Raw genomic sequence first — 25,919 nt, 5'->3', positions numbered from 1 at the left:
AGCTGAAACATTTTTGTGAGAAAAGAGTGAGAGCATATTGTAATATCTGATTTCTGAAAGGATTTTATTGATTTGCAGGTGGCCTGTGTCATGTGGTTTACTACCACCTAACCTCCTTGTAATTGAAGCAATATATCTGAATGACTTTAATTCACACTGTTTAAACCAGTACATGAACAAATGAATTTGAAACCTAATATAGCAGAATTGTCTTTAATGAAGGGGACCAGCAGACAGCCTATTAAAGGATGGGTGGTCTTGCTGGGCTGAGATTCAGAATATCTGGGTCAGCCGCTGACTTCCTGTGGGACATTGGGCATGTCATTTAATCTCTCTGTGCATCTGTAAAATGTTTTGCCCGTCTGGATTAAAAGCTGATCAGGGCAGGGACTGTCTCTTAAGCTATGTCTACACTAGCCCTTTTGTTCATATAACCCAGAGGTGTGAAAAAAAACCACACCTCTGAGTAGGGTGACCATATTTCCCTGTGCTCTATATGGGACACCTGGTAAACTAACTGGTATTCAAGCGAGTTCAGTGGCAATCAATCAGAACTATGCAGTACAAACATTCAAATTAGTATCAAGTTGACTGCACCCTGTTAAAAACAAATACTGCATAGTTGGATTCTTTGTATTTACCTCCTTATCTTTAAGGCTTTAGGGGTAACACAGGGAGAGGTGACAAACACTCCCATACACCCTCTGTCACATGGATGGATGACTGACCGACCTGACCCTCCCTGCTGGCAGTCTCCACCCTCTCCTGGTACCTGGTGCTGTGTTTTCCTGAAGCAACACATGAGGGGGCACACAGGGTCACAGGACCTCCCTCCCCAGATTTCTGCCAGGGTTCACACCAGAATGTGGCCAGCAGCAGCCTTTCAGCTCTATGTGGGAGGGAGGGGACAGGAGCTGCTTCCAGCCACAGGGGAGAGGGAGAAGGGATGACCTAGCCTGTGTCTTTGCGGAGCTCATCTCTTCCCCACCCACACCCCACCCAGGCTCCCCTGTGGCTAGAAACAGCATGTACCTTCCTGCCCGCCAGGGTCAAAAGGCAGCTAACACCTCCAGGCTGCTGCTGGCCACTGACATAACCCAGCTGCCTCCTGTTCCCAAGCTACAGCACAGGCAGGAAGGTGTTAAGCCTTCAGGATGCATTGTGCACCAGGACCCAGGGAAGCTGACTGCAGGGCCCTCTCCAGGCACCACCTCAGCAAGCAGGTGCTTGGGGCGGCCAAAAGGAAGGGGCAGCGCTTCGGACTCTTTGGCGGCAATTCAGTAGCGGGTATCTTGGTCCCTCTCGAATGGAAGGACCTGCCGCTGAATTGCCGCCGAAGAAGAAAGTGGCACGGTGGAGCTGCCACCGATTACGAATGTGGCTTTTTTTTTTTCCGCTGCTTGGGGCGGCAAAAACCCTGGAGCCGGCCGTGCCTGACTGCAGGGGCTTCAGTGAACCCGGCCAGAGAGGTGGCTTAGCAGCAAAGGGTGCCTAGGAAATGGAGCAGCCCTGCAGGACCTGGCAGCCCTGGCAGGACCCAGAGCGAGGCGCTCGGGGGTGAATGGTGCTAAGCCCTGCCCGGGGGGCTGGTATGGAGCCTGCAGGGTTAAGATGCAAACAACCTGGAAATCACTCCCCCTCCCTCCACCCACTCCAGAGCTTAGCTGAGGGACAGAGAGGCTTCCCAGTGCCAGCGCTGTGTGGGTCTTTGGCACATGCAGGGCTCGGCTCCTCATGGTCAGCGACTCAGGCTGGAGGGTCTTGGACTTTCCCAAGGGCCCAGCCCAACCAGAGACAGTGGGGGAAGGAAGGAGCCTGCCATCCAGAGTGTTGGTGAGCTGAGCACTCCAACCAGGGTTGGTTCTCCACACGGTGCTGGGAATGGGATGCGCCCTGCCGGGGAGGATATGGGGGAACAGTGGGGCTGAGGGGGCTGGTGGGGGGGAGAGGCAAAGCAGGGAGAGGACAGCGAGAGAGGGAGAACATAAAGGGTCGATGGGTGGCAGCAGAGGCAACACCTAACCAGCCGCTGCCTGGCACCTGCCTGCACTCACCGTCCACCTCAGCTCACAGCGCGCAGCCAGTGCTAGCTGGAAACGGGACAGGGGACGAGGCCCTGCTGGCCGAGAGCTGGCACACAGCAGGGGCTGCACAGACTGACCAGCACGAGGAATGACCGGCCCTGCATGCTGCAGCTTTTACCCACCACCAGCTTTGCACAGCCACCCCCATCATCGGCCACTGGACACTCCCACTCACCGCTGGTGGGCAGGTGGCTGGCGAGCAGAGATCCAGGCAGCAGCAGGACCCATCAGTACTAATGGGGAGGAGGGGGACAGAAAATACAGCACAATTTGCCCATTTTTAAAAAAAAGTCGGGACACCTGCAGGAGGGATTAAATACAGGACTGTTCCTTTAAAAATGGACTTCTGGTCACCCTGCCCCGAGGAACAAAAGTTACAATGACAGAAGTGTCAGTGTGGACAGTGCTATGTCGATGAGAGACGTTTTCCCGCCGACAGAGCTACCGCTGCTCATTGGGGGTGGTTGAATTATGTCAACGGGAAAGCTCTGTGGAGCGGCTACACAGGAGATCTTACAGTGCACAGCTGCATCAGTACAGCTGTGCCACTGTAAGGTCTCTGTGTAAACATGGCCTTAGTATGTGTACTTACAACCCCTATCACACTGGGACCGTGATCATTCCTCTAGGTTCAATGTGTATGCAAATCAATACTACTAATAACTAATAAATACTAATAACAAATCATAAACTAGAATAAAACAATAATTAATTATTATGATTACTAATAAATTATTATAATAAAACAAAGTGTCTGTCCCAATTAGGGAAATGTCTAATAAAAAAACAACCAGAGATAGGTCCAGACCTATAGGTCATGATTCCAATAATTCCCCCCTTCCCCAAACTTTTCTTTACACAGAAAAACCAAAACCAAATAACCACCTTCCTTGCCCTTCTGAGCAGGGGCGGCTCTAGGCATTTCGCCGCCCCAAGCTCGGCAGGCAGGCTGCGTACGGCGGCTTGCCTGCGGAGGGTCTGCTGTTCCCACGGCTTTGGCAGACCTCCCGCAGCCATGCCTGCCATGCCTGCGGGAGGTCTACCAGAGCCGCGGGACCAGTGGACCCTTCGCAGGCAAGCCACCGAAGGCAGCCTGCCTGCCACCCCCGTGGTGACCAGCAGAGCACCCCCCCTGGCTTGCCACCCCAAGCACGGGCTTGGCGTGCTGGGGCCTGGAGCTGCCCCTGCTTCTGAGATCTTCCATTCATCTCTCTAGATCCTCCTGACAGGATCCTTCATTTTCTCGCAGTTTCCCCTCCGTCTACGGCTTATCTACACTGAAAGATTTCAGTTACTGGTGGCCAGCTGACTTGAGGTAAACCCCTAGGGCAAATAGCTAGAGCAGCTGTAACCCGCAAGGTGCACCAGCTTGGCTAATGTCAGCCTCAAGCTTGGTTATGTTTAACTGGTGCAAATTCAGGCTTCGGGTGACATTGCTGGATGCTGGTCCACAAACAGCAGTTTGTCCTGGTGCAGTTATACTGGAAGCAAGGCACCAAAGGCCGTAACTGGGGCAAATCCCCAGAGCAGACAAGACCCTGGATCTTCCAGTCCTCCCAGATGTTGTCTCTTCTGCTCCTACCTAGACTTCTATATTGAGGGAGGGAGGGAGGAAATCACCAGAACTCTTCACATATTTGCTGAACATACACTTAATTGAACCTTTACATTTTTCATGAGTCAAGGTTGCAACATCGGGCCCTTCTTTCATAGCCATTCACCTGCTTCAAGTTTATTGAAATTGTGTCAAGGCAACAGACACTTTTTTAATTAAAAAAGGGCTCTTGCACATTTTAATTTAATCATTACTTATTTGCTAAGTGGGAGTTTGCAGTAATTAACATGCTGCTTGTGCACAGCAGCTGGGGGCTGGTAAAGCATTCCCTTTATTCCTGGCTCTAATAAATCTTCCAAAAAATACACTGATTGCCTTAGCCATCAACTTGCAGAGCTGGGCTATTACAATAAGAATGAGTGTAATTATGCTCTTTAAACATTGTCTCCTAGCTCACTCAGCAGAACTGTCCCTAATGTAGCCGCTTGCTTTCTTCCCTTTATTAATACTTGGAATTTATTATTTATGTGTGAAGCAATAAGCGTCCTCTCCCTTCAAAAGAAGCAGAAATGTATTCTATATTTGGCCAGCAGAATATGATAGTTTGTCTTTCTATTGACACTGGGCTCAGTTCAGAACAAGCTATAATAATAAAATATTTGAGGGGACAATGCAAATATTTTCCCATTGGGTTGAGAGCTGAATCCATTGAGCTCCTGATTCACAAGGAAATTGTGGCTGAATTTTGCCATGGGTGAGCTAGCTGGAAGCTGCTGGGGAAATTCATGAGAAAACCTTTGTTAGCTGGGGTCGAAGCACTTCTACAAAGGAGGCAGAGTATACAATTGGTAGGCATGATGTTGTTGTGATATTTTCATTAGAGTCCAGACTGTATGAGCCTCATGACCCCACGTGCCCTGAAACGCAGGAGAGTGCAGAGTGCTACTCAGGGATCTTTGCAGTGAACACGGGGATGCAGAACTCTCTTAAAGGGGCCATGGCCCTTTGGGAGCTCCTGCGTCTTTTCCAATGGGTTCAAGATGAAGCAAGTGTGAGGGATCTCATCTTCCATAAAAAATGTAGGAATCTCCCTCCAGGATTAACAGGTATATTGTGTCCAAAACGTGCAGTGCTAGAGAAGAGAGAGTTCAGTTGCAATGAATATAATGGAGATTATTTATTAAGGCCACTGGACACAGACAGGACTCTTTAGATCCTGCTGACTTTCTAGCTTCCAACTGACTAAACACAGCCCTTGTTGCTCCAGGAGTAAAATCCTGGCCCTTTGGAAATCAATGGAAATTTTTCTGTTAACTTCAGTAGCTCCATGATTTCACCTGGAGTCTTTCTAACTCCTGGCCTCGGCTAAGCAATTAGGCCCAGATTTTCAAAAGTGCTCTGAGCACTCAGCAATTTCTATTGTTCTTAAGGGGAAGTAGGTCGGGGATGCTCCAGTCTTCTCACAGGAAACTGTATCTTGCCAGCAAGTTAGTTAAAGAAGTATGGGCTGGATGAATGGACTATAAGGTAGATAGAAATCTGGCTGGATAGTAGGGCTCAACAGGTAGTGATCAACGGCTCAATGTCTAGTTGGTAACTGGTATCAAGTGGAGTGCCCAGGGGTCAGTTCTGGGGCCAGTTTTGTTCAACGTCTTAATTAATGATCTGGATGATGGGATGGATTGCACCCTCAGCAAGTTCATGGATGACACTAAGCTGAGGGGAGAGGTAGATACGCTGAAGGGTAGGGATAGGGTCCAAAGTGACCTAGACAAATTGGAGGATTGGGCCAAAAGAAATCTGATGAGGTTCAACACGGAAAAGTGCAGAGTCCTGCACTTAGGATGGAAGAATCCTATGCACTGCTAGAGGATGGGGACCTACTGCCTAAACAGCAGTTCTGCAGAAAAGGACCTGGGGATTACAGTGAATGAGAAACTGGATATGAGTCAACTGTGTGCTCTTGTTGCCAAGAAGGCTAATGGCATATTGGGCTGCATTAGTAGGAGCACTGACAGCGAGGGAAGTGATTATAACCCTCTATTCAGCACTGGTGAGGCCACATCTGGAGCATTGTGTCCAGATTTGGGCCCCCCACTATGGAAGGGATGTGGAAAAATTGGGGAGAGTCCAGCAGACGGCGATGAAAATTATTAGGGGGCTGGGGCACATAACTTATGAGGAGAGGCTGAGGGAACTGGGCTTGTTTAGTCTGCAGAAGAGAAGAGTGAGTGGGGATTTGATAGCTGCCTTCAATTATCTGAAAGGGGGGTTCCAAAGAGGTTGGAGCTCGGCTGTTCTCAGTGGTGGCAGATGACAGAACAAGGAGAAATGGTCTCAGGTTGCAGTGTGAGAAGTCTAGGTTGGATATTAGGAAACACTATTTCACCAGGAGGGTGATGAAGCACTGGAATGGGTTACCTAGGGAGGTGGTGGAATCTCCATCATTAGGGGTTTTTAAGGCCCGGCTTGACAAAGCCCTGGCTGGGATGATTTAGTTGAGGTTGGTCCTGCTTTGAGCAGGGGGTTGGACTAGATGACCCCCTGAGGTCCCTTCCAATCCTAATCTTCTCTGATTCTATGCTGGATGCTGAGAACCTTTGAGAATCTGGCCCTTATGGAAGAGAACTCTGACCACACTACAGCTCACAAGTGCTTTGATAAAGCCCATAGGAAAAATAGCTTTTACTTGTATCCTTTCCTGCAGAAAGTGATCTGCTTCTTTTGGAGAAGCTTTTACTGTGAAGAGCACTGTATTGTGTCCAATGACACAGGAGAATTGTAGGTGAGACAAGAGAGAAAACTAAAGACTGAATTTCAGTGGAGTGACTTGGTAACATTGAGTGGGAGAAAGCAGTGGAAGGAGAGCACCCTAGGGAGACTGGGAAAGGGCAGAAAGAGGAGGCTTTGGGCATGACTGAATTGATGAATTGCCATCCAGTCAAAAATGCCCTAAAAGAGACGTGAGCCAGCAGCCAGCAAACTAGGCACTAAAAGTGAATCAGTGTTAAGACAGGAGGAGGAAACAGGCTAAAAGTTGCAAAGGTGGGTCCTTTTCTTCTTTTCCAAAAAAGAAAAGAAAAATTTCCACCACATTAAAACAAAAAATCAGTGAAGAAGCCTGTGTAACTTCATAGAGATGCTTGGGGTAATTTATTGACATTATAAAGCACTGAAACAAAAGCAGCTAATTATGAAAAAGTTGAAACAGCCATCTAAACACCTCCTTTTATCTGAAAGAGATTAGTTTGTGCTGTAGGATTTACATATTCCAATAGTTTGCAGGAAAAACACAACTTGTGCGTGTATAAAATACATCCACACTCAATACATTAAGGCTGAAGAATCAAAAAACAAAATGAGTCAGGAAATGTCAAAGTTACGGTTCTAACAATAACATTACCTCAACGGTGTCGTGTATGCAGAAATCCTGATGTACATGTGAAACTCAGACACTGCCTATTCAAAAGGGGTCTGCACATCTGAAAATTTGGCCCTAATATTTAGGATTGTTTACACAATGAACCAGAAAAAAAAAAGGTTTAAAAATGCCCCCATACAACTTAGTCAGTTGGAACCATAACTTTTTGCCTAATTTGTTTGCAATTTTAATTGTGAAAATTGAAATGCATTAAAACAGGGTGCAGTTGGAGGGGCGTTTACTAATGTTTTTGCAACACAGAAGACACATGTCCTTAATGAAGACTACATACATCAAGTTGACAAGCTCAAGCATCTTTGCTGTTGTTCTCCTTAGGGGTCTGGCAGTGGGATTGTGATTAGAATTGTTTTCAAAATGGGAAACTATTTTTTTCCCACTCTTCCCAGGGATTTTTCTCAAACTCGTGGCTCTCCTGCTTCCCTGAACAAACTGGCCCCCCACCCCAAATGTCACCTGAAGGCAGAGACCAAACACATTATAATTGTATATTTCCCAAGTTTCAACTTGAAGCTCATTTGTACAAGTAAGTTATAAACCACTGAAAATTGGGGAGAGAAAAGGAGAAGTTTATTAGAAAGTCTGAATATCCATAACTCCAAGGGAGCTCAGAGGCTCTGCTATAATTAAACAATGTACTGAGTAGCTGTGTGGGTTTTAACAAGGTTTGTGACAAACTCAGGGTGAGTTTGCCACAGTAAAAGGTTATGTTTGCATCATTAAAATCTGGATTCCGGCTTTGTCCTTGATGTGTTCTTGCTCCAGTTTCTTTCATTAGTTCCCTCTTCAAGACAGTAACAGAACGTTGCCCATAAAGGATGCCAAGAACTTAGGTGCTTTTAAAAAAGTTGCCAATTAACTATCCATGTCATGCCCCGCTCTCTTTTGATATGTTAAGTGTAAAACCTGAAAAAAGTACCAACTTGCCAACAGTGTTTCAGCCAATTTCATTCAGTTCCTGAGAGAGAATCTCATAATGTTATGACGCTCTCCAGTGCTAAACATCAGTAATCTAAAGAGACACCACACAGAGATTGATATGTCTGTGGGGCAGCAATCATATGGCTCCTCGTGCAGAAAACACACAAGTCTCTGTACTGCCCACTTCCTGGCTGATGAGCCCTTTTGCTGTTTTAAGCAGATTAGTGAACATGAGTAGAGCCTGAGGCCTGATCTACACTGTGGGGGTTGTCAATGTAAGATATACAACTTCAGCTACGGGAATACTGTAGCTGAAGTCGACGTATCTTATTCCATTTTATCGCCCATCCTCACTGCGCAGGATCGACGGCTGCGGCTCCCCCATTGACTCCGCTACCACTGCTCGCTCTGGTGGAGTTCCGGAGTCGATGGGGAGCGCATTCAGGGATCGATATATCGCGTCTAGACGAGACACGATATACCGATCCCCGATAAATCAATCGCTACCCACCGATATGGCGGGTAATCTGGACATACCCTCAGCCATCAAGACCACAAGCCAGAGAGATAAAGGAGCCCTGTTACCTTTCTCATAGAGGAAACTGGGAGGCTCATCATATGAGCGGAAGCTGAGGTAAATTATGATAGTGTATTTGAAGTCAGTGAAGCTATCATAATTTATCCCAGTTGAAGATGTGCCCCATAGTCCTTGCGCAGGTGATGCCATGGATTGAAGTTCTTGGCATTTTTCTAGGTGACAAAGACAAAAGTACCTCTGTGGGAGGTACTCTGGCTAACTGGATACTGGGAACAAGCCTTTCTGGACCTCTCCTCAGTCTTGTAAGGAAGCACGTAGAGGTCCAAGTTCCATGTAAAAGGTAGTCCTGCTATAGTGGGACAAATTAGTTATCCAGTTGGTCTTAGTTGATCTTCTTTTCCTTTGTTTTTGTTTTTTTTTGGTTGGAATTTGTATATACATCTGGTAACCGTAGTCAGTCTGTGCACATCACTTCGATCGCAGAGTAACTCCTTATCTGAGTGATCAACACACCCAAATGCTGCTCCAGACTGGGCATTTTTAGGAAGGGGAATATTTTTTAATCCGTAACAATGAATCATATGCAAAGGAGACGCAAATGTCCCTATTGAAAATGATCACTTTGAATCCGATCAAGAATTTCTTATGTACACATGATTCCTACTGAGTTTGATGAGAGTTTTACAAGATCGGTGCCTTTTTTTAATTACAAAATTATCATTTCTATTTAATAATATTATATTAATTATTTGTGTTGTAGTAGCACCAAGACCCCATTGTGCTAGGCACTGTACAAACAGAACAAAAACATGGCCTCTGCCCCAAAGAGCTTAAAATCTCAGTACAAGACAAGAGACAGTAGGTGGATACAGACAGTGGAGCAATGAGATGATGCTAGTCAGCATAAAAGGTACCTGCCTACCTGTTGTCAAGTTTTTTGTAGGCATCACAGCAAAGGAGAGTGATAAGGTCAGATCTGAAGAACAATGAGGTAGTTTTGCAAAAGTTTATCCTCCAGGAAATACACATCGCTGTTTTGTGAGGGTTTCCCAAGGAAAGCCTCTTACACCAGCCATAATTCATTGCTATACAAACAATACACTACAGGACAAACCCTCTGAAACTGCAGGTGACACTGAGCTGCCACAATATCTGCTCACTTTTACACTGACAAGGTTTCCTATAACAAGGGATTATAAAAGTCTTAGACCAGGCAATATGGGTGCTTGTCTGGAGATATCAGGTATCTGCTTAACATACATAGTATTAGCAGCAAAGAATCCTGTGGCACCTTATAGACTAACAGACGTTTTGGAGCATGAGCTTTCGTGGCTGAATACCCACTTCTTCAGATGCATGTGGTGGAAATTTCCAGGGGTAGGTATATATATGCTAGCAAGCAAGCTAGAGATAACGACCTGGTTAGCATAACGACCTGGTTAGCATAAACGACCAGGTATATGCTAGCAAGCAAGCTAGAGATACCTGCCCCTGGAAATTTCCACCACATGCATCTGAAGAAGTGGGTATTCAGCCACGAAAGCTCATGCTCCAAAATGTCTGTTAGTCTACAAGGTGCCACAGGATTCTTTGCTGCTTTTACAGATCCAGACTAACACGGCTACCCCTCTGATACGTAGTATTAGAAGTGTGCTGCACACAGAGCTGTGTAGTAGAAGATCAGTGACACATACAATACAGGTCACTCCCCCAAAGGACTTGCAATTGAATGACCAACACTTTGGAGCTATAAAGTCTAAAGTCTCCCTCCCAGACTTAGTTTTATCTTTCTCAGCATGCATAATGAATGGATCTAAAGTGCCGTCACACATTCCTGTGTGTATTTAGTCTTTGAGTTCAATATTCTCCCTTTATCATATACCACTTAAGGCATAAAATGCGATATGAATGCCAAGTAATCATACATGGCTGTCTGGCATTTCTTTCAGAGCACAATCAAGAAGAAGAGAATTTTAGAAGATCACTACTCCGGCATTCAAAGCACCCAGCACCCAGTGAATACTTTTTGCAAGTTTAGGAATCAAAAACAGACTAGAGTTGAGACATCAGTGAAAGCAGGTGAAAGGTACCAGGTACAACAAAGGACTCCAGTGTTTCTGAAGCACAGACAGTGGTGCTGCAGAATCAAAGGAAAAGGATGGCTCGGCTTTTCATGGGTAATGGTAAAGAAGGTTTTGGGGATGGAACAAAATTTGTCAATGAGAGAGTCATCACAGGTGGAAAAAAATAAAGGCAGAAAGCTTTGAGGCACTGAAAAAGAGCCATAGTGTCTCTGAACAGTGATTCAAAGGCAGAATGTTCCTGGAGCAAAGAGGCTCTGACAGCTTTTGTGCTAGACAGGAATTCGAAGCTGTACACAGAAACTGAATGCGCTGACCTTGGCTTACTGTACTTCCATTGGCAAATAGGGATGTCTCCTTTCCTACAGAGTGACCATGTAATTGAAGGTGCTAAAAGGAACACAGGTAGGAAACAACTAAGAATGCCGCGTTTGAGAAATGGAAAATAACGCAGCTGCTTTTTTAAAAAGTCTCGGATAGGCAATAGGCACCATAAAATAACCTGAGCAACATTTCAGAGTGCACTACAAACACTGAGTGAGCCCTACAACAGTTAACAATTCATACAGCGTAAGACCAGAAGGGACCATTAGATTGTCTAGTCTGATCTCTTGTGTATTATAGGCTGTTCAATTTCACTCAGCTACCCCCATGTACAGTCTAATAACTTGTGTGGGACAAAAATCTATCTTCCAGAAAGGCATCCACTTTTGATTTGAACATGGAGATTAGATCACTTCCCTTACTAGTTTGTTCCAATGATTAATCATCCTCTGTGTTAAACATTTGTGCCTTATTTCTAATTTGAATTCATCCAGCATCAGCTTCTAGCCATTGGTTCTTGCTATGCTATTCTCTGCTAGATTAAAGAGTCTTTTAGCACTCAGTATCTTCTCCTCATGAAGGTATTTATACACCTAAACAAGTCATCCCGAAATCCTTTTGGTAAGATAAACAGATCAGGCTCTTTAAGTTTCACTGTCAGGCATTTTCTCTGCCCTCCAGTCATTCTTGTGGCTCTTTTTTGTACCTTCTCCAATTTTTCCACATCATTTTTAAAATATGGGCACAAGAATTGTATATGGTATTCCATTATTCATCTCATCAATAGTGGACAATAGTAAAATCACCTCCCTGCTCCTACTCACTATTCCCGTTTATATATCGCAGGTTTGCAATTAGCCCTTTTTTTGTGACAGCATCACATTGGGAGCTCAGGTTGAGTTGTTTGTCCGCTGTGAGGGCTAGATTCTTTTCAGAGTTACTGCTTTCCACAATACAGTCCCCCATTCTGTAGGTCTGGTCTGCTGCCTGGTTCCTAGATGTACAGCTTTGCATTTGGCTGTATTAAATGCATTGCGTTTGGCTGAGCCCAGTTTACTAAGTGATTTAGTTCACTATGTATGGCTGCCTCAGCTTCATCTTTGTTTACCATTCTGCCAATCTTTGAGTCATCCTCAAATTTTATCAGCAGCGATTTTATATTTACTTCCATGTTATTGATGACAATGTTGAATAGCATTAGGTCTAGTAACAATCTCTGTGGAATCCCACCCCCATCTGATGATGGTTCCCCATTGACAACTACTTTTTGTGTTAGCCAGTTCTTAATCCATTTAATGTATGCTTTATTGACACTGGTCATTCTTTTTTTAGTTAGAATGTCACGTGGTACTTGCAAAAGTCCAAGTATATTACAGCTACACAATTACCTTTATCAACTACATTTATAATTTCAAAGAATGAAATCAAGTTTATTTGATAAGATCTATTTCCCATAAAACTATATTGATGAGCATTAATTGTATCCCTGCTCTTCAATTCTTTATCAACTGGAGCTTATGTCAGCTTTTCCATTATTTTCCCTGGGACTGATGTCAGGTTAACCAGCCTATATTTAACTAGGTCATCTCACTTGACCTTTTTAAATAATGGCACAACATTAGCACCCTTACAGTGTTCTGGAATTTTCCTGGTATTCCAAGATTTAAAGTTAACATCAGTTGTCCAGAGGTGTCCTCAGCAGCTCTTTTTTATCCATAATAGATACTGTTTGACATCCTCTTTGATTAATAATGGACTGGAAGGTACTTGAACATCCTTATGTTATACAAGTACTTCATCTTGCTTCTTTCCAAATACAGAACAGAACTATTTATTGTATACATTGACTTTTTTCTGTATCATTAATAGTTTTACCATTGTCATCTAGTAAAGAGCCAATTCCATTGCTTGAATTTCTGTTGTTCCTAATATAGTTCAAAACTCTTTTTTTATTATCCTTCACCCTGCCAGCCACAGAATTTTTTCCAATATTTAGCTTCCCTTATCAATTTTCTTCACTTCAAAACTAATCACTTATATTTACTGTCTAGTTCCCCTTTTTGCAATTTGTTATATATTTATTTTTTTCTTTCTAATTCCTGCTCTCCTTGCAGCACTGAAACAGGATGGGCTTTTAGCCAGTTGCCCTTCTTGATTGTGAAATCATGACTTTTCAGCCATTTAAGAAAATGTTCTTTAAAAACTCCCAATTTTTATTCACATTTTTCTGTCTCAATTGTTTCTCCCAGTCAATTTCTCTCATAGTTTTCCTCAGCTTTGCATAATTAGCCCTTTCAAACCACCAATTATATTTATTGGGTTAGGACTGTCCTCTGTTTGGCCATACTGAATGCAATCAGATCATGATCAGATCTAGGCAACCACCAACTTCCAGCTCAAAGATCAATTCAGCTTCATCCATCATAATGAGGTCCAAAACAGTTACTTAATGTTGGGTGCACTACCTTTTGTGTTAGAAAATTATCATCTATAATTTTTAGAAACTCTAATGATGTTTTTCTGTTGGCTGTGTGAGAACTCCAGCATATGTCCCCCAAACTGAAGTCTCCCATAACAACACAATTTTTTCTTTCCATATATTAGAGACTGGTGCCTAAGGAGTAACAATATTATCCCCATTCTAGAAATGGAGAAACTGAGGCAGAAAGAGCAGATCACAGAATGAGTCTGTTGGAAAGTTGGGAACAGAACCCAGGAGTTGTCTACTCTAACCACAAGATGTTATCTGTGCAGTGTAGTCCTCTTCCATTCTCATAGATGTTTTCTCAAGAGCATTCTGATATAACAGCCACCATGTGTTATTTCTACACAGAAATAAGAAGCCGGAATTCAGACATTTGCTTGAGTCTTTAGGAAGCAATCTAGAAAAAGGAAGGGAGGGCTTGCCTGTGGTTAAGGAAAGGTCAGGAGCATCAGGAGATGTAGTTTCTGTTCCTAGCTCTACCACACACTTCCTGTGTGTCCTTGCACAAGTCACTTAGGCTAACATTGCAAGTACTCAACAATCCTGAAAATCACATCATCTATTTAGGTGCCTAAGAGATAACTGGATTTAGATGGCTGGCTAGGTGTCCGTATTTAAAAAGTTGGCCTTAGTCTCTCTTTGCTTCCATTTCCTCTTCTATGAAATAGGTGTGTCAGGAAGCTAAATTCATCAGGCTAGACCATGACCCCTTGTGTCGGACTGGAGGGCTCAACCGCCATCATGGCACCATCTTCCCCTCCCCCCAGGACCCAATGGAGTCTTTTCTACTTTTTCTGTGGTCTGTGCTCGAGGAGGGAGGGTGGAATGCATATCTCCTACTGCCATTGACCCTACAGAGGAAATATCACAGCCAGAGTGATGTGGAGGGGGGGAGGGGTCTCAGATTTCTGCCTTCCATTTAGCAATCACTTTGGCTCGAGCCAGCCCTGCACGGCAGGACTCAGGGAGAGACTGCCACGTCCACCCCCTTGACTCACCACAAGCCTGAGCCTGAGGCACACTGCACGGGGCTGGCCCAAACCACTGGGTGTCATCACTCACCCTCTCGAATGTTCCGCACCCCACCGTTTGAAAACCACTGTTCTAGATCCAGAGGGGACACGTGGGGCAGTCACATGCCTCCCCAGAACCTTTAAACTGTGCCCCTCACTATCAACAGTTATGTGTCACCTCTGATAACAGCCCCTAACTGCATTATCTTTCCTGCATAATCCTCCTCCCACTGAGCACCATGGTCCCTGTAGGCCACTCCCCCATCTGGACAATCTGGAGGAATCCTTAGAGATTTCCTCCCCAGAAGTCCCCTCCTGTCGCTTTTCACCTGGGAGAGGACAACATGGCTCATTGTTTGTGAGGTTCTATAGAAGTGCAAAGGCAAAAATGTCTGAGTCAAAGAAAGATGATGAGAGGCCTACCTCAAAGCTACTCTTTGCTAATAAATGTGAGGCATCATCAGGGACTGAAGTGTTGGAACAAACTGATCATTTAAATTGCAATCACTGGAACCAGATGGTATTTATCTAACAATTGATGAAAGAGCTGAAGAATTGAGTGTCTGAGCTGCTGATGGGAAAAATGTAATCTCTTATTAAAATTAGCAACTATACCAGAGTACTGGAGGAGAGCCAATGTCTCAGCTCATGCTCCCAAAGATACACCTATGACTGTTGGTAAAGAAGCAGGTGCTTGCTTGTAAACTATGCATCTTTCCTTCCTGCACCCACACAGGCCCCTACTGTGAGCTCTTCCCATGGCTGGGATTTCTCTTCCATTCAGTTCAGCTGTAGAATCTTATGCTCAATGGCCATTCACGCAACTTCGAGCTGCATGTCACCTTCAGGTCCATAGGGGAAAGGAAAGCAACTAAAGAAAAAGGAGATAAAGCAAGAAATAACTATTGGAGAGAGAGAGGGGAGCTAATTAACCCAGCAGGCCACAGCTGACAGGAATCAAGTGGCTTGACAGAGTGAGGGAGCCCAGCTGGGGAGGAATGAGCTGGGCTGGACTGGGAAACTCTGCAGCCACTTCCTGGGAGAAGGTAGGAGCGTTTGAGGGCTGCAGAGACAAGGAGCCTACGGTTACTCCCTTGAGAGGAGGGAGTTCGGAGGCTGGCAAAGCCAGAGTGGGGAGTGCCAGATGGTAAGGAAAGAGTTCCTGGAAAGACGGTAAGGTCTAAAAGGGAACAGACCTTGATTGCTGACTAGGGGGTCCTTGGGCTGGAAACCAGAGTAGAGGGCAGGCACAGGGTCCGCTGCCAGCCACTGAGAAAGTGGCACTAGGAGGCAATGAACGGGAAGACTGACCGGGATTGCTGGAGAAATCCTTTGGTATCTTGGCAGGGGAAAATGTGTGTAGTGACCTGGCCAGAGGGCTGAGTCACAAAGAGGTGGCAGCAGCAGCCCGTGGAGTAAGAGAGAGGCTGGAGACCCACAGAGAGAAGCTGAGTACGGTGTTCGACCCGGGAAAGGAGCGTTGATGTCACAAGCTATTCCCCAGAGTGACCAGGAGGAGGCACCATCCTAGCGGTGAGTGGAGCATCCCATCACAGCAAGTCTCCACCTAAGGACTTCGGCCAGCCACTGCTGTAATCCGGAGAAGGATCTAGGGGTATGTCCACACTGCACACTCATTACTGCAGAGTGCAGTGTACATCCATTGCACAAATCCCTAACACAGGTATAAATAGCAGTGTAGACAATGAGTCCCTGCTTAGGTGAGTTAAGAGAAATCTGAAACTCTTGGGGTCTATAACCTACACTGCTTTCTACAAACCCATGCATTGCCTCCCCTATCTACACTGTCTTTCCCTGCTATAGTAAATCCTCCATGGCATGCATAGCTACACACCACAGTTGGATGCAGCTTGTTTTTCATGGTGCCATGTGGCTACACATGCCCTACACGCTGCACCAGTGGTGCATGGTGTAGACATAGCTTAGATGTGACTCTACCTGGCTCAGTGAGAACATCTGCTCAGTGTACAGCAAAGATACTCCGGTGCATTAAGTGAGGGATAAAGAATAATATATGATTGATATAAACAGAGGGTCTGCTCTCACCTGGAATACTGAATTCTGCTCTGATTATCCCATCTCAGCAGAAAAGATCCACAGAAGGACACTCAAAATAATTAGAGGCATAGAAAGGCTTCCGCAGGAGGAAAGATTTTTTTTAAAAAATTAGGACAACTTAGTTGAGAGAAGAGGTGAATAAACGTATGTAAAATAAAATAATGACGGATTTAGATACGAGTTGGTTGCTCTTGTTAATTTTCTCAGGACACAAGAATGAGGACACTCAGCTGCAGTAGGAGGCAACACGTTTATAAGAGACAACAGGAAATTACTTTTAAACATTACATAATTATCCTGTGGGATTCACTACCACTAGGTATTATTGAGGCAAAGAGCAAGTAGGGTTTAAGACAGGACTGGGCTTTTATATGAACAGCATCCACAACCACCTCATGCTTTGGCTAGAAAACCTCATTGTGTAGGCTAACTATGAAGTGCCTGGAGTTCAGATGAAACTTCCCCATACATACACTAATATGTTCGCTGTGGTGGGTTTACACCTCCCTCAGAAGCTTCCTGAGCACAGTCTGAGATACGATACAAGGTAGGACGATATACTGTATCAGACGGCCTATAGCAATTCCCATTCTGAACGGCCATTGTCTCTCTGTGTGTGGTATACAGAAAGTGTTGTTAGAGCATTAGTAATGACAGGAAAAGATGGATAGTGTACTGTACATTATAAAAGCAGATGGCTTTGATGTGTGCTAGTCACTCGCTACATTGCCCATCAGCGTGAAACAACATGTGGAAAGATGCTACAGGAATTAACCATTTTAAAATCTTAGTGTAGGAATTTAGTCTTTGCAATCAATTACCAAAAAAAAAAAACAAAAAACCTGTTTGAAGGGCTCGATCCTGTAAATACTCGTGCCTGTGAGTTGCTTTACTCCCCCAAGCAGTGCCACTGAAGACAGTGAGAATATCCAAGTGAGGCAAGTTACTCACCTGCATAAGTGTTTGCAGGATAGGGCCCAAAATATGCACATACATTATGGCTCCAATTCAGCAATCCATCCCTATTCAGCACAGCCCTTAAGGGTATTTTTAAATCCCACTGACCTCAATAAGATTTAAGGGTGAGTTTAAGAGACAGATTTTTACAGGTATTTAGCCACCTAAAGGTGCAGATAAACACCTAGTGGGATTTTTGGAAGTGCCCACTGGTTGCCTCACTGCATTTTTAGGCACCTAAATACCTTTACAAAAATCTGGGCCAAGTGCTTTTCTAAACAGGGATAGATTTATGCACACGGTTAAATGCTTTGCTGAACTGAATCTGATAGCCAACAGCTACAGGACATGGCAAGGTCTTTGGATGTCATACATTTGGGTTGGCTAAGATGAAAGGATCTAAAGAGCAAGTCACATATCCAGGTGGAAACCCTGCTTTTGGTGTAGGCATTGCTTTCTTGAAGGTGCCATGAAAGAGCTGTCTGGCTTGGAGTAGGAAGGGAACTTTTCCAAAATCATGATCTTACCATCTGTAGCATAGTACATAAAACTTCCCAGTACTAAAAGCTATGGAAGTTGCACAACCACGTGTCTCAGGACAGCCAAATACAATCATAATGAAGTGTTTGAACGAGTCATCTTATGAAGTCAATTGTCTTGTTAAAACAGTGTTTCATTACAGCAGATAAAAGGGTACACAGTATATGCAGTTTTAGGTAGATGGTATGAGTGCTTCGTATTACTTATAGTCTGCACTACAAATGAGAGTTCAATATTGGTTTGGAGTTTGTTTTTTCAAGGATGCTTTAGGAGTATCACATTCTCTCCATAATACCTCTAATCATATTTTGGATTATAGTTTTGTATAATTATTTTACAATCAACAAAGACATTTAAAGAATGATCAATATTATTTTAGCCTTTTAGTCTTTCTTTTAATACACCTATACCCTGATACAACGCTGTCCCCAGGAGCCAAAAAATCTTACCATGTTATAGGTGAAACCGTGTTATATCGAACTTGCTTTGATCTGCCAGGGTGCACACCACCGTCCCCCGGAGCGCTGCCTTACCATGTTATATCCAAATTCGTGTTATATCGGGTCACATTATATCGGGGTAGAGGTGTATAATGTAATATATTAACTATTTGCCACCATCATGCAGCCACTGGGATTAAACAAATTTCCCTTATATTTGGAGGATTTATTCTATAGCAGCCACTTTCACTGCTGGTAGATAGAGGTGTGATTCAGTGGACATCCGTGAAGCTATACCTGGTTAGGCCAGTGGTGATTTTGGCTTCAGTTCTGTGAGCTACAGAATGAGAGAGCAAATCTAGGCCCCAGTTCTTCACAAGAGTAACTTTACAATGGGACTACTCCTGTGTGATTCTTTCATTGGTTCCAAAGCAAAGGTCTCTAAGCCTAGCATTCCTGATATCTGTCAGTTAACATTTTCAAAAGCACCTAAATCACTTAGGAACCTAAGTCCCATTGGAAGTTATTCCTTATGCTTATACTTTCTTAGCATTTCAGCTCTCTAGGGGCCTGATCTTGTTCCCATTGAAATCAATGGCAAAACTCCGACTGACTCCAGCAAAAAATAGGACTGAGCTCAAAGGAAGCAGGCACTAACCAGAACAGTGCACACCTGCATGTTTTGTTCTATTAAAGCAGGAGCCCAGTTCTGGAGCATTTGTCTTTCTCTGCTCCCGTAGAACGAAGGGGGGCTGCGGAAAGGAATGGAGAAATAATGAACGAAGGATTATGTGCTTAATTATCAACTGAGATGGAAGATTAAAGGAGGAAGAAAGAATTACTTATGTGAAGGCCTGTTGGGACCTGTTCTTCAGAACTCATGTCAGAGTGACTGTGTTTTAACCCTCTGTGTTCTGCATGTGATTTCCCCACATGCACTGTTTTCATTCTCTTTGAATTAATTTCCTTTGATTAATGCGGTCATTAAAGACTTAGAAAGATGGCTGTACCTTCATTGCCCTTAGAGGGGAGGATGCTGGTGCTAACTCTGATCATATGCCTTTGCTTCTCACTATTAGTTTCGGAATTTACCAGGCCCATTTAAACAGTACACACAGTTCCCAATTAAAATCAACATTTCATTAAATTCTTTAGGAGACACAGGCTTGAAAAACAATCTCTGTGATTGTACTTCCAGCTAATGAAGTGAATTGGGTGGTTCTGACCTTATATCTCATTAGCTGACTGCTGCTTAGATGACCATTTATTTTCAGAGGGACAGGAGATGCATTTTGCAACTGGATGATGGGAAACAGTTATCAATTAAATGAAATGATGAGTGAACCTCAGCCCAGCAGGCAAATAATGGATAGGAACACAAGTTCAACTGCTTATCAGAGTTATCCAAACCGTTTGGGGCAGAAATCTTGTGAGATCCAACTCTTTCATGAGTTATCCTATATTTCCTGCTTCCAACTGGGCCAGAAACAACCCAAGAGCAGTCCTGCTTGTGGCATATTTGGCATTTCCACTTCAATTTGGGAACTAGACGAGCAGAGGCAGCCAGAGAAATGGAAGCTAATTGCCAGGAATTCATAGCGATGTCACTGTTTGATCCTTTGGTTTCAGGCCTTCCTATGCTTACAAAGCAGAACTCCCTATCCATTTGCTTGTTCCCTCACTAATAGGGAACGTGAGCTGGGTTTAAACTCTTGTGAGCCAAATTAGCTTGATCCCACTGATGAAATGTTGTTGCAACCGTAATACTCTTGGTATGAGACAGGCATCACAGGCTGTGATACTCAATGTGTGCTCTTGGGACAGTGCTATCCTTGGTGGTACTATTGCGAGCTACCACCCTAAAAAATCGCCACTAACCTTAATGATATTGTCATGGAGCTTTGGCTGGCTAACTGCCTCCCATCTCTGGGAGAGGGCAGGGCCTGGTGCAGAAAGTGATTCAACTCAGAACTCGAGAGCACTGAGAGAAAGTAGCTTCCTCTCACCTGTAAGGTACTGCCCATTCACAGGGAATTCAAGCTATTGGCTGTCCATTGTTAGTCGTCTTAGCCCTTTTTTCAGCACACTTCAGACCAGACAGCAATAAAAGCTCATTTTTATGAGCAGATCTACATTACCCAGTCTCGTGATTTTGAGTCTCGTGAGACCTGGTGTTTTTCTTAAAGCACCTGTTCCCGCGTTCGTGTGATTACATAAGAATCTCAGCTGTCAAGGTTTTTCACACATACATACACACACGAGCAAGAAATACAGACAGACACTGTATTCCCCCAATCCCAGAACACCCACTACCCTAGTTGTTAAGGTGCTGATATGGGAGACCCTGGTAGGGTTACCAGATGTCCCGATTTTATAGGGACAGTCCAGATTTTGGGTCTTTTTCTTATATAGGCTCCTACTACCTTCCTCCCCCTGTCCCAGTTTTTCACACTTGCTGTCTGGTCACCCTAGACCCTGGTTCAAGACCCCAGTCTGCTTGATTGATAGTGCCCTAGCAACCAAGCTATAGAGTCAGTCTTTCTCTGGCATACACTTATTTATATGAAGTGGAACAGCTCCATAACGAGAGATTTACTCTATAGCCTGGGAGTTAAGGCACTCACCTGTATGTCCCACATCCCATGTGAGTTCTCTACCCTCCTGCCCATTCTGGGAAGGGTCTCTTGCCAGAAATTTCCCTCCTGGATCTGAGAAATCTTTCCCACCAAAAGCTGTTCCAAATGGATACATTCTCATGAAAAGTTTCAGTGCTGAGGAAAAAACTTTTAGTCAAAAAATTCCCATCCGCCTCTAATTCTGACTGAGTCCAAAAGGCCTGAGGCAGGGTCTGACAGAAGGGGATGAGGGCCAGACCGAGTCTGGGGAGATTTTGACAGGAGAGGTCTGGGTGAGGGCTGTGTTTCCCAGTAGGGCACCGTTGTGTGCATAGAAAGGAATGCATATGATTTTTGTGTATATCAGTGTTTGGTTGCATATGTTGTTGCAAATTTTAATTTTAAAAACATATAACCAGTCTAGGCCATTGACATCAATATTTTTTACATCTTTCATTTAGTGCCATAAATTAATTTGAGGCTGAGTAACCATCTCCTGCAACCGTACTCTAGCAAAGAGAAGACGAGGGTTCCAATTATACTGTTTGGACACTGCTTTCTTGCAAAGCTGAGCAAATACTGTTTAAAAAAGGCTGACAAATATTCAGAAGAAGCTTCTAAAGGATTTATTTGAGCAAGTGAATAGTGTTAGACATATTTACAGAAACATCATTTTAGGCAACTGTTACTGGAGAATATTCATGGGAAGCACATTTTCACTTTGTAATCACAATTGTTCAACACAGAAACCTGATTCTAAAACTTTACTCCTCCAGACACAGATCGGAAACAATGCCAAGTGACCTCTGCCTCCAAATTCTATTAATCAATACAGCTCAAATACTCACAACACGTTGTTTATAAAGAGCCCACATACTGCAAATTATTTGCTGAAATTACCTGGCAATTTAAATGTGAGGTAACTAATTGCAGGCTGCTGTGCTGCTGTGCTGTGCCTCAGCCCAGGAAGGAGTGACATGGCTCGCGCAGAGTCTGAGTCAGGCCCTTTTCTCAGAGCTTCAGCTGTATTTCTTCCATAAAGAACTAGTGAAGCCCATCAGTCATTCCTTAGCTCTAACCCAAGGTCTGTGTGCTTCTTACAGCTTTCCTCTGTACAGGCCACCTGTCTCAGAGAAATCCACAAACTGTGATTTTCCCACCTGGCCCAGCAACTTCCTGCCAGACCCTCCCTGCTCTGGGCAGCTCTTTTCTAGTAGTCTTCAGGCTGCTTGCCTAAGAGTCTCCTGCAGGAGCTTTCCTGATCCGTGCAGCTCTTCCCTCACTGGCCTGTTTTCTGCTTCTATAGTCACCTGATGCCCAACTCATCAGTCTCAGCCAGGAGGTAGCCAAGAAGTCACAGGGGAGGCAGGGCCTGCTCTAGGCACCACCAAACCAAGCACGTGCTTGGGGTGGTACATTTTCAGGGGCAGAAATCCAGCCATCCTTTTTTTTTCGCTTTGGGCAGCAAAAGCCAAATGCCAGCCCTGGCAGCAGCAGCAGCGCGTCATGCACAGAGGGTGCCCTGGGGCCACTGTGGTTCGCACCGCAGGGGGTGCAGCGCCCGCACCTTGTGGCTGGACCAGGCAGGCTCTGAACGGGGGACACTAAGTTCTGGAGGCCACCCTGGGGGGGCACACAGAGCTGCCTGCAGGTGCCGCACGGCCGCTGCCCCTGAGCGCTGCAGCCAGGGCTGGGCGAAGGGGCCTGAGCTGCCCAGGAACTGCGGCAGGGTGGCCAGAAGCAGCAGCAGCAGCGGGGCCGTAGAGGGTGGGGCACTGCCATGCAGGTCCCGCATCTCACTCTCTGGGGCTCCACTCCCTCTGGGGCTACCCTGCCTCGGCTCCTCAGCCCCCTGCTGGGGCAATCTCCTGGCTCTGCCCTCCCGGGTCCCAGCCAATCCTGGAGGCGGTAGCCCCAGCTGGAGGAACCCTGGGCTGAGGCATGGCTCAGGAGCCCCGCTGCTTACCCCGACCCTGCCAGAGCCGGACCAGCTGGAGGCGAGGGGGAAGCGGGTGGAGTCAGCACTGCTGGGGGGGAGCCCCGGGCTGGGGGGCAGCAGGGGGAGCAGGTGTGGGGAGGAGAGCCCAGGGCTGGGGTGGGGGACAGCCAAAAAAATTTTTGCTTGGGGTGGCAGAAAACCTAGAGCCAGCCCTGAGAGGAGGATGGGGTCCCAACTCTCCTTAAAGAACCAGTCACCCTGTGATGCTAATACATTTTAAAAACTGAACGCCAGTTATGGAGAATCAAGAGATAGAAAAATGAGGTCAAATTAATTGACTCAGTTATTCACTGTGAATTATTTACTCAGCTCTGCCATGTTGCTACACTGCAGAATGCTTTTAATAAAACAGCAGTGCCTCAAAATTCTCATTGGTGAGAAGTTTTTTTCTTTTAAAGTGTAAATCTTCACATAGTGAAACAGAATATTTTATTTCCTCTGCAGAGGAGTAATGCAAACGAACTAATCGGGCACATATCATAAGGTATCCCCTAAGTAATAAGAAGTGCTATAATAACAAAATGGAAATGAAAAACAAATTCCTAAAGGTGGATGGAGGGCAAATTTATTCAAGAAAATGCCTGCTCTCAAGCTTTAGATCGAATTCAAATTTATTAAACAGGAAGGGGCTTATTTCTAGAGCTGAGCAAATAATAATCACAAATAATATACTAAATGGATATCTCCCTGTTGCTCACTTTAAATACATTAGAAGCAAGAGAAAGACAAAGGGAAGCGTAGGTCCTCTACTTAGCAGGGAAGGAGAGCTAATACCTGATGACATCAAGACGGTGGAGGATTTTAATGCTTATTTTAGTTCAATCTTCATTAAAAAGGTTAATGGTGACACAGTTTATTATTAACAAGGAGGAAGGAATGCAAAGCAAAACCAGGAAAGAACAGGTTGACAAATACTTAGACAAGTTAGATGTATTCAAGTCAGCAGGGCCTGATGAAATTCATCAATTGTTCTCCATGTCTACTGAAGGTAGGGCAAGAAGTAATGGGCTTAAACTGCAGCAAGGGAGCTTTAGGTTAGATATCAGAAAAACATTTCTAGGGGCTTGTCTACACTTACTGGGGGGATCGTTGAGCGGCAATTGATGCATTGGCGGTCGATTTAGCGGGTCTAGTGAAGACCTGCTAAATCGACTGCAGCTTGTTCTCCCGTTGACTCCTGTACTCCACCAGATCAAGAAGAGTAGGGGGAGTCAATGGGAGAGTGTCTCCTGTCAAGATCGCATAGTGTGGACCCCACGGTAAGTAGGTCTAAGCTACGTTGACTTGATTTACACTATTCACGTAACTCAAACTGCGTAACTTAGATTGAATTTCCCCTGTGGTGTAGACAAGGCCTCAAATAGTTAAGGTCTGAAATAGGCTTCCAAGGGAGATTGTGGAATCCCCATCTTTGGGGGGTTTTAAGAACAGGTTGGACACACACCTGTCAGGGATGGTCAAAGTTTACTTGGGACTGCCTCAGTGTAGGGGGCTGGACTTGATGACTTCTCGAGGTCCCTTGCAGACCTACAAGTCTATGATTCATTAAATATTTATGAATTAATGTTTTTATTATTTGACTGAGTCTCTAAATGGTCAAATAATATCATCAAATAAATTATTGAAAAAAATTTCTCCATCACTAGTCAGATCTGCTACAAATAATTTTCTTCATTCCTTGACCCGCTCTGTTGCTGTATATCATATCCATGTTCTATAGTGCCCTCCAGAGGTTATTCTGCTGACTTTATGGGAGGAAAACTCTATTGGTATGCATCCTAAAGAAAACACCCTGTCCCATGTGGGGAAACATAGATATAAATTCTCCATGAAAGGTCCACTTGTTGCAGCTAATTGAACAAAGTACTTCTGGAGAGAGTAGCGCATGGGGCAATCTATCACTGGGTTCAGCTTTGGAAGTTCAGGTGAATTTCCTGTAAGAATACAAGAGCAATTATCAATGAAACACTTGTTATCTTTATGCTGTATGTTTCAGACTGGAAAAAGGAAAAAAGTACATTAGAAGATTTCATACATACAGCTATACCAAAGCTGGCCTGCTGAAGATCCTGCCAGGGTCATGGAATGCTGCCAAAAGGTAAGAATGATTTCTATCTAGGTTCACATGTGACGACCATCACCATGTATCTGAGTGCCTGATGATAGCACAGCTTCAGTCATAGCATGGATCGGGCCCTACTCAAATTGCGCTTCCTTCTTCCCAGTTTATTCATATGTCTTGATCTATAAAGCAGAAGCTTCACACATTTCTGGTATCACTTTGAGGCTATTATGTGTCCAATGAGTGTGCTACCAACATACCAGTGCGATGCTCACACACAAATACTTTCTCCAACATAAAGATTTCCATATCAGTTCACACCAATGGTCCATCTAGTCCAGGGCCTTGTCTCTGACAGCGGCCACTACCAGACTCTTCAAAGCAAGGTACAAGAAACCCCCAACTGGTCAAATATGGACGAACTGGTCTACAAAGGAAGAATGTTCCTAACCCTGCCACTAATGGTTGGTTTATTCCCTGACACATGAAAGTTTATAGGCCTTTTACAAAAATATAGTTTACCAAAAAAAAAAGAATAAAACTATCTGATGTAATTTTGAATGTTCCAATTATTCATGTCAGAGTCTAATCTTCTTTTTAGTCACTTGATCGCAACAAGGAGTGAGACCTGATAATACTACTCTTTGCTGGGTATACACAAACAAATCGTTGTAACTACAACCATTGCGGAAGACAATAGCACATGACAAATAATTGTATATTAAATGCACTGGAACTGTTTATACTGTCCTGAAATGGACAGAGTATTTTGCTAGTGTAGCACAGT

The 25,919-nt window shown here is 44.5% G+C and overlaps 1 long non-coding RNA gene across 1 annotated transcript; it reads left to right on the top strand.

The window, feature by feature from the left end:
* Positions 1 to 1,724: 1,724 nt before the first annotated feature.
* LOC127047017 (uncharacterized) lies at positions 1,725 to 10,837 on the top strand. Its single transcript, XR_007773270.1, has 3 exons — positions 1,725 to 1,833; positions 7,468 to 7,604; positions 10,487 to 10,837. It is a non-coding gene; the product is annotated as an uncharacterized LOC127047017 (long non-coding RNA).
* The last annotated feature ends 15,082 nt before the right edge of the window (positions 10,838 to 25,919 follow it).

Source organism: Gopherus flavomarginatus, chromosome 3, assembly GCF_025201925.1.
Source record: "Gopherus flavomarginatus isolate rGopFla2 chromosome 3, rGopFla2.mat.asm, whole genome shotgun sequence".
NCBI lineage: Eukaryota > Metazoa > Chordata > Testudines > Testudinidae > Gopherus > Gopherus flavomarginatus.
Note: the sequence above shows the minus strand (reverse complement) of the source record. Positions and strands in the feature narration are given on the sequence as shown.